We start from the raw sequence: 12,500 nt of genomic DNA on the forward strand, positions 1-12,500 counted from the left end.
GAGAGAGAGAGAGAGAGAGAGAGGTGAATGGGCGTAAATAGGTCTGCTTTTACAGAGAAAATAATTTTGCCATAAACTGCGCTGTTTCCTAATATAAAGTTACTTTAGATTATTCAGACTACTGAATAGAAATCAACATTCTATTTTCTGATGTGACCTCAACACATCCAAAGATTTAAAAAAAAGTTATTAATTTGAACAAAAGTATTTATTTATCTCATTTTGAAAATGTATAAACATTGCTGAGAAATGGGCCAATATTCCAAATATTCCAAAAATGGGTAGTTGATATGAAGGCCAAAGAGCTACAAATCCATTCATTACCATACACAGGAAACAGAAAGAGTCACCATAATTTATTCATTAATATTAAGTTATTAACATATAGATGAAAGACATATATATAGATATGGAACGTGATGGGAGACTTCTCAGAAAATGGGACGAATCTTTTACTGGCAGAAAACGAGAAGGCTTGGGGAGATATTATAATGAATGAGTTTTCTCCAGGTCCCTGGGTTCGTTACTGGAAAAGTCACTGTCAAGTGCCACCTTTCCTCCTTCATAAATGGATCCATGTATGTAATGTAAAAATTTAGTCTAAATAGAAAATGAACCTTATTTCGTAACAAGTACGAAAATATACTAAAAGATTTGTTAGCAGGCAGTACTCCAGTGTCCTTGTAAAACCCACCTTCAGGTTCCTGCCTCCCCTATTCCTGTCCCCTTCTCCATACTCCTCCTCTTCCCTCCCTCCTCCCCCTCACGTTTTCCTAGTTTGCTCTGGGTTCTCGCACACCTTGAAATCACTTATATTAACTATTTCTCTGTTAAAAAGGTCACTAATATTAACTATTTCTCTATTAAAAGGTCACTAATGTTAACTATTTCTCCATTAAAAAGGTCACTAACATTAACTATTTCTCTATTAAAAAGGTCACTGTATTAACTATTTCTCTATTAAAAAGGTCACTGTATTAACTATTTCTCTATTAAAAAAGTCATCAATATTAAAAATTTCTCACCAATATTAAATTTCTCTATTAAAAGGTCACTAATATTAACTATTTCTCTATTAAAAGGTCACTAATATTAACAATTTCTTTAAAAGGGCACTAATGTTAACTATTTCTCCATTAAAAAGGTCACTAATATTAAATTTCTCTATTAAAAGGTCACTGTATTAACTATTTCTCTATTAAAAGGTCACTGTACTAACTTTTCTCTATTAAAAAGGTCATCAATATTAAAAATTTCTCTATTAAAAAGGTCACCAGTATTAACTATTTCTCTATTAAAAAGGTCACTAATGTTAACTATTTCTCTATTAAAAAGGTCACTAATATTAACTATTTCTCTGTTAAAAAGGGCACTAATATTAACTATTTCTCTAAAAAAAGGTCACTGTATTAACTATTTCTCTATTAAAAAGGTCACTGTATTAACTATTTCTCTATTAAAAGGTCACTGTACAACTATTGAAAATATTAAAAATTTCTCTATTAAAAGGTCACCAGTATTAACTATTTCTCTATTAAAAAGGTCACTAATGTTAACTATTTCTCTATTAAAAAGGTCACTAATATTAACAATTTCTCTGTTAAAAAGGGCACTAATATTAACTATTTCTCTATTAAATAGGTCACTGTATTAACTATTTCTCTATTAAAAAGGTCACTGTATTAACTATTTCTCTATTAAAAAGGTCATCAATATTAAAAATTTCTCTATTAAAAAGGTCACCAATATTAACTATTTCTCTATTAAAAAGGTCACTAATGTTATCTATTTCTCTATTAAAAAGGTCACTAATATTAACAATTTCTCTGTTAAAAAGGGCACTTATGTTAACTATTTCTCCATTAAAAAGGTCACTAATATTAACTATTTCTCTATTAAAAAGGTAACTGTATTAACTATTTCTCTATTAAAAAGGTCACTGTATTAACTATTTCTCTATTAAAAAGGCCATTAATATTAAAAATTTCTCTATTAAAAAGGTCACCAATATTAACTATTTCTCTATTAAAAAGGTCACTAATGTTAACTATTTCTCTATTAAAAAGGTCATTAATATTAACAATTTCCCTATTAAAAAGGTCACTATAATAAATATTTCTCTATTAAAAAGGTCACTAATATTAACAATTTCTCTATTAAAAAAGGTCACCAATATTAACAATTTTTCTATTAAAATGGTCACTAATATTAACTATTTCTCTATTAAAAACGGTTACTAATATCAACTTTTTCTGTAAAATGTCACTAATTTTAACTTCATCGTTTTTAATGTGACTTTAATCCAGAGGAAAGTTTTGTAGAAGAGGCGGATAAGGAAAGAAGGTTTTCAATATGACATAACTCCTTTTTTAGAGAACTAATTTTACTTTATTTAAAACAAATGGCGACCAACCAGCAACTGTTTTCATATGCCTGTTCTTATATATTCATTATATATCATAAATATCGACCTCTATAAATACCAAAGAAAGAAGTGCTCATCAAATACCCCTGCCATGTAAATAAAAAAAAGGATAAAGAAATTAAAATCAGCCAACGTCCAGAGTGAACCAATTTATCGAATGGGTGCCGAATAAATTATTTGATCTGTCAATGACAGTGCATATTCCATACCCAATGCTCCCCGCTTTATGAAGCTCAGTGGGCTTACGTCAATAAAGAACGTCAGTGGAAAATGACCACAGAGAGAGAGAGAGAGAGAGAGAGAGAGAGAGAGAGAGAGAGAGAGAGAGAGAGAGAGAGAGAGAGAGAGTCGTTGAACATTAGATATATTTTTATTAGTTTCTGGGAATTTGCTTGAGAACAATATATTATTGCGAGATATCGTTTCCCAATAGAGTTAGAAAGTAAATTAGAAGTAATTAATTGTGTCAATAAACAATATCGGCGGGAAATGAGAGAGAGAGAGAGAGAGAGAGAGAGAGAGAGAGAGAGAGAGAGAGAGAGAGAGAGAGAGAAGGAATGATAATAGTAACCTACAGAGAGAGAGAGAGAGAGAGAGAGAGAGAGAGAGAGAGAGAGAAGAGAGAGAGAGAGAAGGAAGGATAGTAGATAACTAACAGAGAGAGAGAGAGAGAGAGAGAGAGAGAGAGAAGAGAGATAGTAGGTAACTAACAGAGACAGAGAGAGAGAGAGAGAGAGAGGAAGGAGAGAGAGAAGGAATGATAATAACAACCTAGAGAGAGAGAGAGAGAGAGAGAGAGAGAGAGAGAGAGAGAGAGAGGAATGATAATAGGTAACCTACAGAGAGAGAGAGAGAGAGAGAGAGAGAGAGAGAGAGAGAGAGAGAGAGAGAGAGAGAGATAATCTTTTGTCTGTCAGAACAGTGAGGACGAGTGGAATCATGGGAGAAAAAAAATATTGCCATCAAAACTCGAGCAAAGCCAAAAGTTAATCAGTCTTACGGACGGATGCAGAAATAAATGATTTAATCTGCCGCTGAAAGCGCTTATTGCATTCTCTCTCTCTCTCTCTCTCTCTCTCTCTCTCTCTCTGCTAAATGGAGTTTTGAAGGTCAGCTGATGACAAAGAGAGTCATGGAAATATTCACGAGTCACAGAATAATTAAAATTTTTTTTTTTTATCATGGTTTAATATCTTAATGGAATAGTGAGGTAGGGTTGGAATTTTTTTCGGAACGGATCATGGAATCTGTTGTTTTAGGGCTTTTCATAGCTAGATTATGTAAATTGTTGAATTATTATGATAATTATCTACTGAAATTTTCTTCTTTATCATAAATATCAAAATATAAGTCAATATGATTAACTTCAAGTAGACATTTACAAAAAAGTCAATGGTCAAGGTTACAGGTGCTTTTGACCATCGATAATTATGTAAATTATTGAATTATTATGATAATTTTCTACTGAAATTTTCTTCTTTATCATAAATATCAAAATATAAGTCAATATGATTAACTTCAAGTAGACATTTACAATTAAAAATCAATGATCAAGGTTACAGGTTCCTTTGACCATCGATAATTATGTAAATTATTGAATTATTATGATAACTATCTACTGAAATTTTCTTCTTCTTTATCATAAATATCAACAAATAAGTCAATATGATTAACTTCAAGTAGACATTTACAATTAAAAGTCAATGATCAAGGTTACAGGCTCCTTTGACCATCGATAATTCACACAAAGTTAAATTATGACGGCAATTCCTTAATAATTATGCGCTCCGTGTTTTACATTAAAAACTCAAAGGTTACGGTCAGATGTCATTGGCAGTTTAAACTGATTAACAGCTGGTTACGTATTTGTGGTATATTGTACAAAGTTTGTCCCTAAAAGGTCGCAGATATTTGAAGGCTCTGATGAGTCACAGTATACCATTCAAATATAATATCCATTACATAGAGACATATAATAACAGGAATTCCGGATTATAATTTTACCGAGGGTGACCTCCAAAGGTCAAAGGTTAATGCCACAGAGCAGGTTACAATATCTGTCCTTGCCTAACAGGAAAATGGTAGGTTCATTTATTTAGTTACGGTTATTGAAAATTTTTTTGTCTAGTTAACTGTTACCAGTTAAACAAAGTGAGTAGTCATACTGAATGCTCATTCTCTCTCTCTCTCTCTCTCTCTCTCCGCTTTCCTTTCTTTTTAGCATACAATATGGTGATGAAATTAGAATGTGGAAATGGTACCCTGGATAAAATGGAGTTGAGTTAATGTAGATCATGAGGTAACATTAGTAGTTAAATATCTGCACATTCACATATGGATGTAAAGAAGTGTGTTGACTGCACTCACACACACCTCTATATATATATATATATATATATATATATATATATATACACACACATATATATATATATATATATACATATATATATATATTATATATATATATATATATATATATATATATATTATATATATATATATATATATATATATATATATATATATATATTATATATATATATATATAATATATATATATATATTATATATATATATATATATATATATATATATATATATATATATATATATATATATATATATATATATATATATATATATATATATATATATATATATATATATATATATATATATATATATATATATATATATATATATATATATATATATATATATATATATATATATATATATATATATATATATATATACATACATATATATATATTATATATATATATATATATATATATATATATATATATATATATATATTATATATATATATATATATATATATATATTATATATATATATATATAATATATATATATATATATTATATATATATATATATATATATATATATATATATATATATATATATATATATATATATATATATATATATATATATATATATATATATATATATATATATATATATATATATATATATATATATATATATATATATATATATATATATATATATATATATATATATATATATATTATATATATATATATATATATATATATATATATATATATATATATATATATATATATATATATATATATTGCATGTGAAATCGAATCCACGAACGTCCCTGAATTCACACACTACCCATTTCAATTTACAGATGATTACATTTGAAATTAATATTGGCCCATGCGAAATGTGATAGGATTAATAATTCATACGTGACATATCAGTAAGTATATATGGGGACACAACTAATTTTTTGTTTTCGTTTTTGGGAAATACATATATGATAATAGAGGGTCAGTAGGCGAAAACTAACCGGGATTGATATTTGAATACTCAGTGACACCCTGCTTTCATGCGAAGTATTTGTTGCACGCTAATTTGCAACACAACAGCTGCCTATGAATTCATTTCCGTTTTGGTGATTTATCCACTGATTTTCCTCACCGGTAATAAGGTTTTTACTAACAGCGAATTTTGAGCTGATTCTGTCGTGAATTAATCTAGAATACTGGCCTGAACTGTTTGGAAAAGTGCACAATTTTAATGCTTTACCTTTGGCGATATTTTTCGTATGTATGTCCCTGAGGACAGAAAAAGCCTCAGAAAACGAATATTTCTTGTACCAAGCGATCTCAGCAGTGGTTTAAAGTCATTTTCGAAATAGTCTGTTATAAAAGCAGGGACGATTAAAAAAAAAAAAAAAAAAAAAATATATATATATATATATATATATATATATATATATATATATATATATATATATATATATATATATATATATTACACGTTACAATCTGTTTCAAATCACCGAATAATATAGAAAAATAGTGATTAGACCTAGGCCTAAGGGTTATGACTACTGGGTCCTCTCACCAAACCCCTAAACTAGAATACGGAGTATTTTTTACTTAATAGATCCGGCTACTCATTCCCTGTTATACTTAGAACGTTAAAATGCATTGCAATCTTGAATATAAAGCCAAAAGTTTTAATGGAGAGGAGGGCGAGACTGCAGATTAAGCGCCTTTATCTAGACCAAGCCCAAAAAATAATAAAAAACTACAGAAAACCTGTTATGTTTACGGCTTGTCCACTGAGGTGGTTTCATAAATGTAAATCTGGTGTGATCATGACAACTTGTGTACCATACCAAAATCCAGCATTCAGTTAATAATATAAGCGAAAAGGAAATGCAATCCCAAATTTGAAAGCAATGTTCATAGTGAATATAAAGGAAACAACATATTTACCGTAAACTTCACGTTCTATGTAGCTGTTAATCGTACCATCAAATTGGCCTACGAATTATCCTGTTTGGCAGTTTACATCACAGACGACAATCAAGAGAGAGAGATAAATTCAACAACAGGCGATCCACGTTTCGGGAAAGAAATCAAGTCGCATGTAAAGCAGGACAAATTCTATTCACTCCGGCGTCCTTGGATGGTAAAAGGCGCTAGGTCTGGTGTTTACCTCGTCCTCTTTCCGGGAAGAAGTCGCGATAGTGTGTGCGTTTAGTGTGTTGGCGTTTGTTCGTCTTTCGTATTCGTGCGCGATGTTAGGTTGGGCCAACCGTTTTCAGTGTTTGGGTTTTGTGTTGTGTTCCTGCAAGGTAATTACTGTTTGCAAATGTTATGTGATCATATCTACAGTTGTTAGACTCAGCCTATAGTAGCTTTCTTTCCGTTGTTACCGTTGTTCATTCATTATGTAAAAATTACAAGATTATATTGAAATCTTGTATTTTCAGACTCCGAATCTTTTCTGCGCAACCTTGGGTAATATATTTAATGAAGACCTGGGGAACTTCTAGTAATGATACTCTAGGTGCTTTTTGAAGTTAGTTTTGCAAGAAAGTGGCTATGAACGCAAGATTGGACTCGCTCTGCTTGTGTAGGCTACTTGCTAGTGTAGTGAAAATTTCGTGTAGACTATTAGCTTTCTGTTTAAGTATCGAATAATGGCTTTGTGAATTTAATTATCTGAATGGAGTTTTCAAAAGCTCTTTAAATTTTGTTGTAGCAAGCATTGTATAGAGAAATAAGGTATTCATATACAACTTTTGGCTGTTCAGTAATATGCTTTACATGAATTTTACAGATGGAGTGGAGTCAACTTTGAATCAGCTCGATATATGAAGTCTACAGGAACAGACGCGATTTCATCTTGGCAACAAACATGAGTTATATAAAACCCAAGTGTCCTTTGATCAAGTAAGTTTTAAAATTTCAATTTTGACTTCGTAACGTAATTTTGATTGATAATCCTTTAGGTTTCATAGCTTGAACTTAATAGTAAATTGATCCGTAAGTTAGTATAAAACTTAAACCTTGGCAACCATTGAATTCATTAACTACTGTGAAAATGTCTTAAAAATTTTAGGTAAGGGTTATCTTGAAGATTTTAGGTAATGGGTAATAGGGGTGTTAGTTTATATTTATAGCAAGTTTAAATATATTTAAAGTTTATATAGTAATTTTAAATATATTTCAAGATGGAAAAATATCATTAAATTTGTTTTAGATTAGTCATAGTTCTAAAGGTTAAAAAAAAAGTGAAAAACTCAATGATTAGTTTACTCATTTACTATTCAGATTAGCGTAGATGTAATGTTTATCATAATTTTAATTATATTTAAGCTTAAATTTACCGAATCAAATGGGGCCACCTTTGACGGGGTGGCGGTGCTGCTCCGGCAAAGGTGGCCCAAGGACTATACATGGTAGACGTAAGTCTACCATGTATAGATCCGCTTTTTTTTCTCAGGTTTAATAATTTAGTCTTTAGGAATTAAGGCGAAGTAAAACTTCACACTGACGTTTTATGGCAGGCTTGACTTTGAAGGACAAGTTTTTATGTCCAGACTTGAGGTATTGGGGCAGTGTGTTTTGATGTCAGACTTGAGGTTTTGGGGCAGTGTGTTTTGATGTTGTCAGACTTGAGGTTTTGGGGCAGTGTGTTTTGATGTTGTCAGACTTGAGGTTTTGGGGCAGTGTGTTTTGATGTTGTCAGACTTGAGGTTTTGGGGCAGTGTGTTTTGATGTTGTCAGACTTGAGGTTTTGGGGCAGTGTGTTTTGATGTTGTCAGACTTGAGGTTTTGGGGCAGTGTGTTTTGATGTTGTCAGACTTGAGGTTTTGGGGCAGTGTTTTGATGTTGTCAGACTTGAGGTTTTGGGGCAGTGTGTTTTGATGTTGTCAGACTTGAGGTTTTGGGGCAGTGTGTTTTGATGTTGTCAGACTTGAGGTTTTGGGGCAGTGTGTTTTGATGTTGTCAGACTTGAGGTTTTGGGGCAGTGTGCTTTGATGTTGTCAGACTTGAGGTATTGGGACAGTGTGTTTTGATGTTGTCAGACTTGAGGTATTGGGGCAGTGTGTTTTGATGTTGTCAGACTTGAGGTTTTGGGGCAGTGTGTTTTGATGTTGTCAGACTTGAGGTTTTGGGGCAGTGTGTTTTGATGTTGTCAGACTTGAAGTTTTGGGGCAGTGTGTTTTGATGTTGTCAGACTTGAGGCTTTTTGCCAGTTTTGTCATACTTGGATTGCAGTTAAATCCTTTCTAAGTCGAAATTTAACCTTGTCAGGCTGAGGAAAAATTCAACCCTTCTACTAAGGCGAAGTTTTGTCACATGAACCACAAACTTTTTTTAGGTATTGCTAAATGTTTGTGGATTCTTAAACAATTCAATTTGATGTAGTTGCTTTTCATAAAGGCGTTATTCTTGACAAAAAGCTCAATGCAGCGTTATTAGTGCTATAATTTTCAGCACGGTTTTGGCTGTTTGAACCTAAAAATTCATCTTTGCAGGAATAGTTGATACCCATAATTTTTCAGCGAGTTTTATATCCTTTATCTTCAGTGCTTGTTTCTGAACGCTTTCCCCGGTTCATACTTTGCCAATATGTAAGTTCATAAGTTTCATAACCATTTTTTTTTCTAGGCTGTAACTCTGTGTCCTTTCCAGTTTAGTTCCTTGGGTTGTATATCGTAGTCTTGGTGACCACGAAAAATGTTTTATATTGTTTGCAATTTAAACCCATCAATTTGTCTGTGTTGCTCCTTACTGGTTTAAAGAAGTCATACTGCTCTAGGGGGTCTTCAAAATAAGTCATACTGCTCTAGGGGTCTTCAAAATATTTCGGTTTCCTTTAACTAATTAGGAAAATTTTATTTTAATTGGCCCATGAAATTGAAAGGAGCATGACTATCACGGTTAGAATTAATTCATTATTAACTTGACTTTACTAAGCAAGGAGCATGACTATCACGGTTAGGATTTATTAATTAATTTGGCTTTACTAAGCCACAACTAAAGATTTTGCTAAATCGGCACTCACCTTGATTCATTATGAATCAATTGTCATTATAAAAATGTGAAAAATTAAAAATTACGAAGTAGCCTATTAAAAAATGTGGGGCAAGTGTAATGGGGTTTTGATGGCGTAATGGGGTTGGGATGGTCTGTGATCTATTTGAGTTTTAGTATTTTAAACCAGATTGCTGTGATATTTTTGAATGGGGAATTAATTCCTATGGTTCTAGTTTTATAAAGTATCAGAACACTTAACTAACTTGCAACACAGAGCTATAGTGCAATGACATTCCTGTTATGCCTAGGTAAATTAAAAACCCTTCTGACCCGGCATAGGCCAAGTTAGTGATGTGGTGGGTGGGGCGTTTGGAGGACAAGTATGGATGGTAAGGTTAAGTCCAGGCTGATATTGCAACAAATTACTAACTTTTAATGAACTGAATTTTTTACTTTGGGAACTGTTGAAGTTAATTGTCTATTTTGTGGAAAGCTACTTCAGTTTAGTTTACAAAATTTGTGAATTTTAAAGAGATAAATAGCACAAGAGGATTCTGTCATACAATTTCAAAGGCAAATGGTTAGTAATAAGCGTTTCGCAGCGTTTCGCAGTTAGCAAGGAATGTAATTTTTTTCTTAATCTTTAAATTTTACTTTCCAACAGAACACATGATAATGAAAAGTCCAAGTATCTGCCAACGTGATGTGAGCATCGAATTTTGTAATGGTTCCCTGCTAATGTTTTGCTGGAAGATCAATAATAAACTGTAATAGTGTGGTTAACCTGCTATGAAACCAGTAATCCACATATAACAACAAGGGGCCTGATAGTTGTGGAAAGTGTAAATTGTTTTGAATGTATTAATTTTTTCAATGAACATATAAACATCTTTGTCAGTTTACTTTATATTTATATCCTTAATTTGACTCTTACTTATTGGCTGTAACAAATACAGCTCTATTTCAATTTGGTAAGCTTCAGTTAATGATACCAGGGAGGTCCTGGATTTATAGCAATTTTGCAGCTTCGGCTCAAAATTCATTGCGTTAACTTATGATAAAGTTGTTGGAGCATTTATAAAGATGAAATTTCATTGCTAATTAAGCTACTAAGCTTAGTGGCTTTTGCTTTCCTGGAGAAATTGATCCTCCATGACATTCGTGGAATCTTAATTTTGGTTTCTCATCTTTCAAAAATTTTCAAGAAATAAACCTTCCAGGTTGATGGTGGGACCTTGGATAAAAATTTCCTGAAAAGTGGAAAAAATGACTTGTTCATAGGGAAAATGGCGCATTAAAAAACAATTTCCTTTCAGAAACTGGTGAACAGGTATGTTTTTCTTGGGTGTGCAGTAGTTTCCTCCGGAATAACTAAGATAGGCATAGCTTAGAGATTAAGACTTTGTTCACTCTACTGATTTAACGACCCAGATACTTTAATATTACTGTGTCAGTTGGTACCTTGCTTTTATCTTTAACTGCGTTGAGCAAGTGTTTCAGGAACTTTGAATACGTTTAAGAACTTTGAATACGTTTAAGCTATACCGTTCAGCGCTTGGTAGTTCACCTGAGTAGTTATTTTTACCCTCTAACAAAGTTTGAAATTATTCTAAATCTATAGCTAGATATTTAAGATTGGATAATGAAAATGACGAAATGAAACTTGAGGGTTTTCGTTTGCCAAGTTGGTCTTCTGTTGTTTGACTTAATGGTATTTAAACAAGTCAAATGAAACTTTTAAATATTTTCACATCGCAGTTGATGTAGATGAAATAAACAACTGTAATACATTTAAGTATATAATAACTGGATTTGGTAGCCTTTTATGTAACTCTTAACAGGTGGAAGTTTAGTGGTATGGACAGTCAGAATACCTCTTAACAGAATGGAATCCTGGTTAACGTTTATGAAAAGGATTTTCTTAACGACGTTCGGGTCTTTTTATGCTAGTTCTTAATGTTAGGTTAGGATCCTAAAACCTAAATTTACGCCGCCTCAATAACAAAAACATAATTGAACTTTACAAATTTATCAAACTTATTAGTTCAGTCGTTAAGTAAGGAAATTCGTTTTGTTGATACTATGACCAATTATGAAATGCTAACATTTGCCGAGTGATCTATATTTGAAGTATTTTACCAAATCCCACTGGGTATGTAGATGAACGCCAGGAGAACAGTGGTATGAGGGCTACCAACTACTTTGAATAATACTGAAATCGAAGGTGAATAGCCAAGGAAACGTGAGCTTCTGGAAGCGGTTGCTTTAACTTGATAGCGTTTAACCCTCACTGAAGGTCAATGAGCTCCATTTTCAGTACATGAACTGGGGCTATTAGAGATGTTTGCTCACCATCACCATTTGAAGGGGTGTAACCTCATTGCAATACACATAAATCACACAGCAATGATAGTGCCGATATCCGGAGGATAATCAGCTAATCTGTTGTCACGAGGTGGCTGACTTGTTCAATTAAGGTGTGCACCACTCCGTACAGCTATGCATGGTGTAATGATCCACCACAATCATTGTAATCCAGCATTGTTACTAGGCTATGTTACTTTTCAATGCGTAATCCATTTGACAGTACCATAATCCTTTCTTCTTCACGAGTTTTAGACTTTAAGCTTTCAGAAGGTGCTTTGAGACTAGACTGACATTCTAGTGCAGTAACTGCAGTTACTCCTCACCTGTAGGAGTCTGTAAACCTAACTACATGAAACTG

The 12,500-nt window shown here is 32.1% G+C and overlaps 1 long non-coding RNA gene across 1 annotated transcript; it reads left to right on the forward strand.

Moving 5' to 3' along the window:
- The first annotated feature begins 6,893 nt into the window (after nucleotides 1-6,893).
- LOC136850391 (uncharacterized) lies at nucleotides 6,894-10,665 on the forward strand. Its single transcript, XR_010856617.1, has 3 exons — nucleotides 6,894-7,080; nucleotides 7,569-7,681; nucleotides 10,440-10,665. It is a non-coding gene; the product is annotated as an uncharacterized lncRNA (long non-coding RNA).
- The last annotated feature ends 1,835 nt before the right edge of the window (nucleotides 10,666-12,500 follow it).

Source organism: Macrobrachium rosenbergii, chromosome 22 (genome assembly GCF_040412425.1).
Source record: "Macrobrachium rosenbergii isolate ZJJX-2024 chromosome 22, ASM4041242v1, whole genome shotgun sequence".
Lineage (NCBI taxonomy): Eukaryota > Metazoa > Arthropoda > Malacostraca > Decapoda > Palaemonidae > Macrobrachium > Macrobrachium rosenbergii.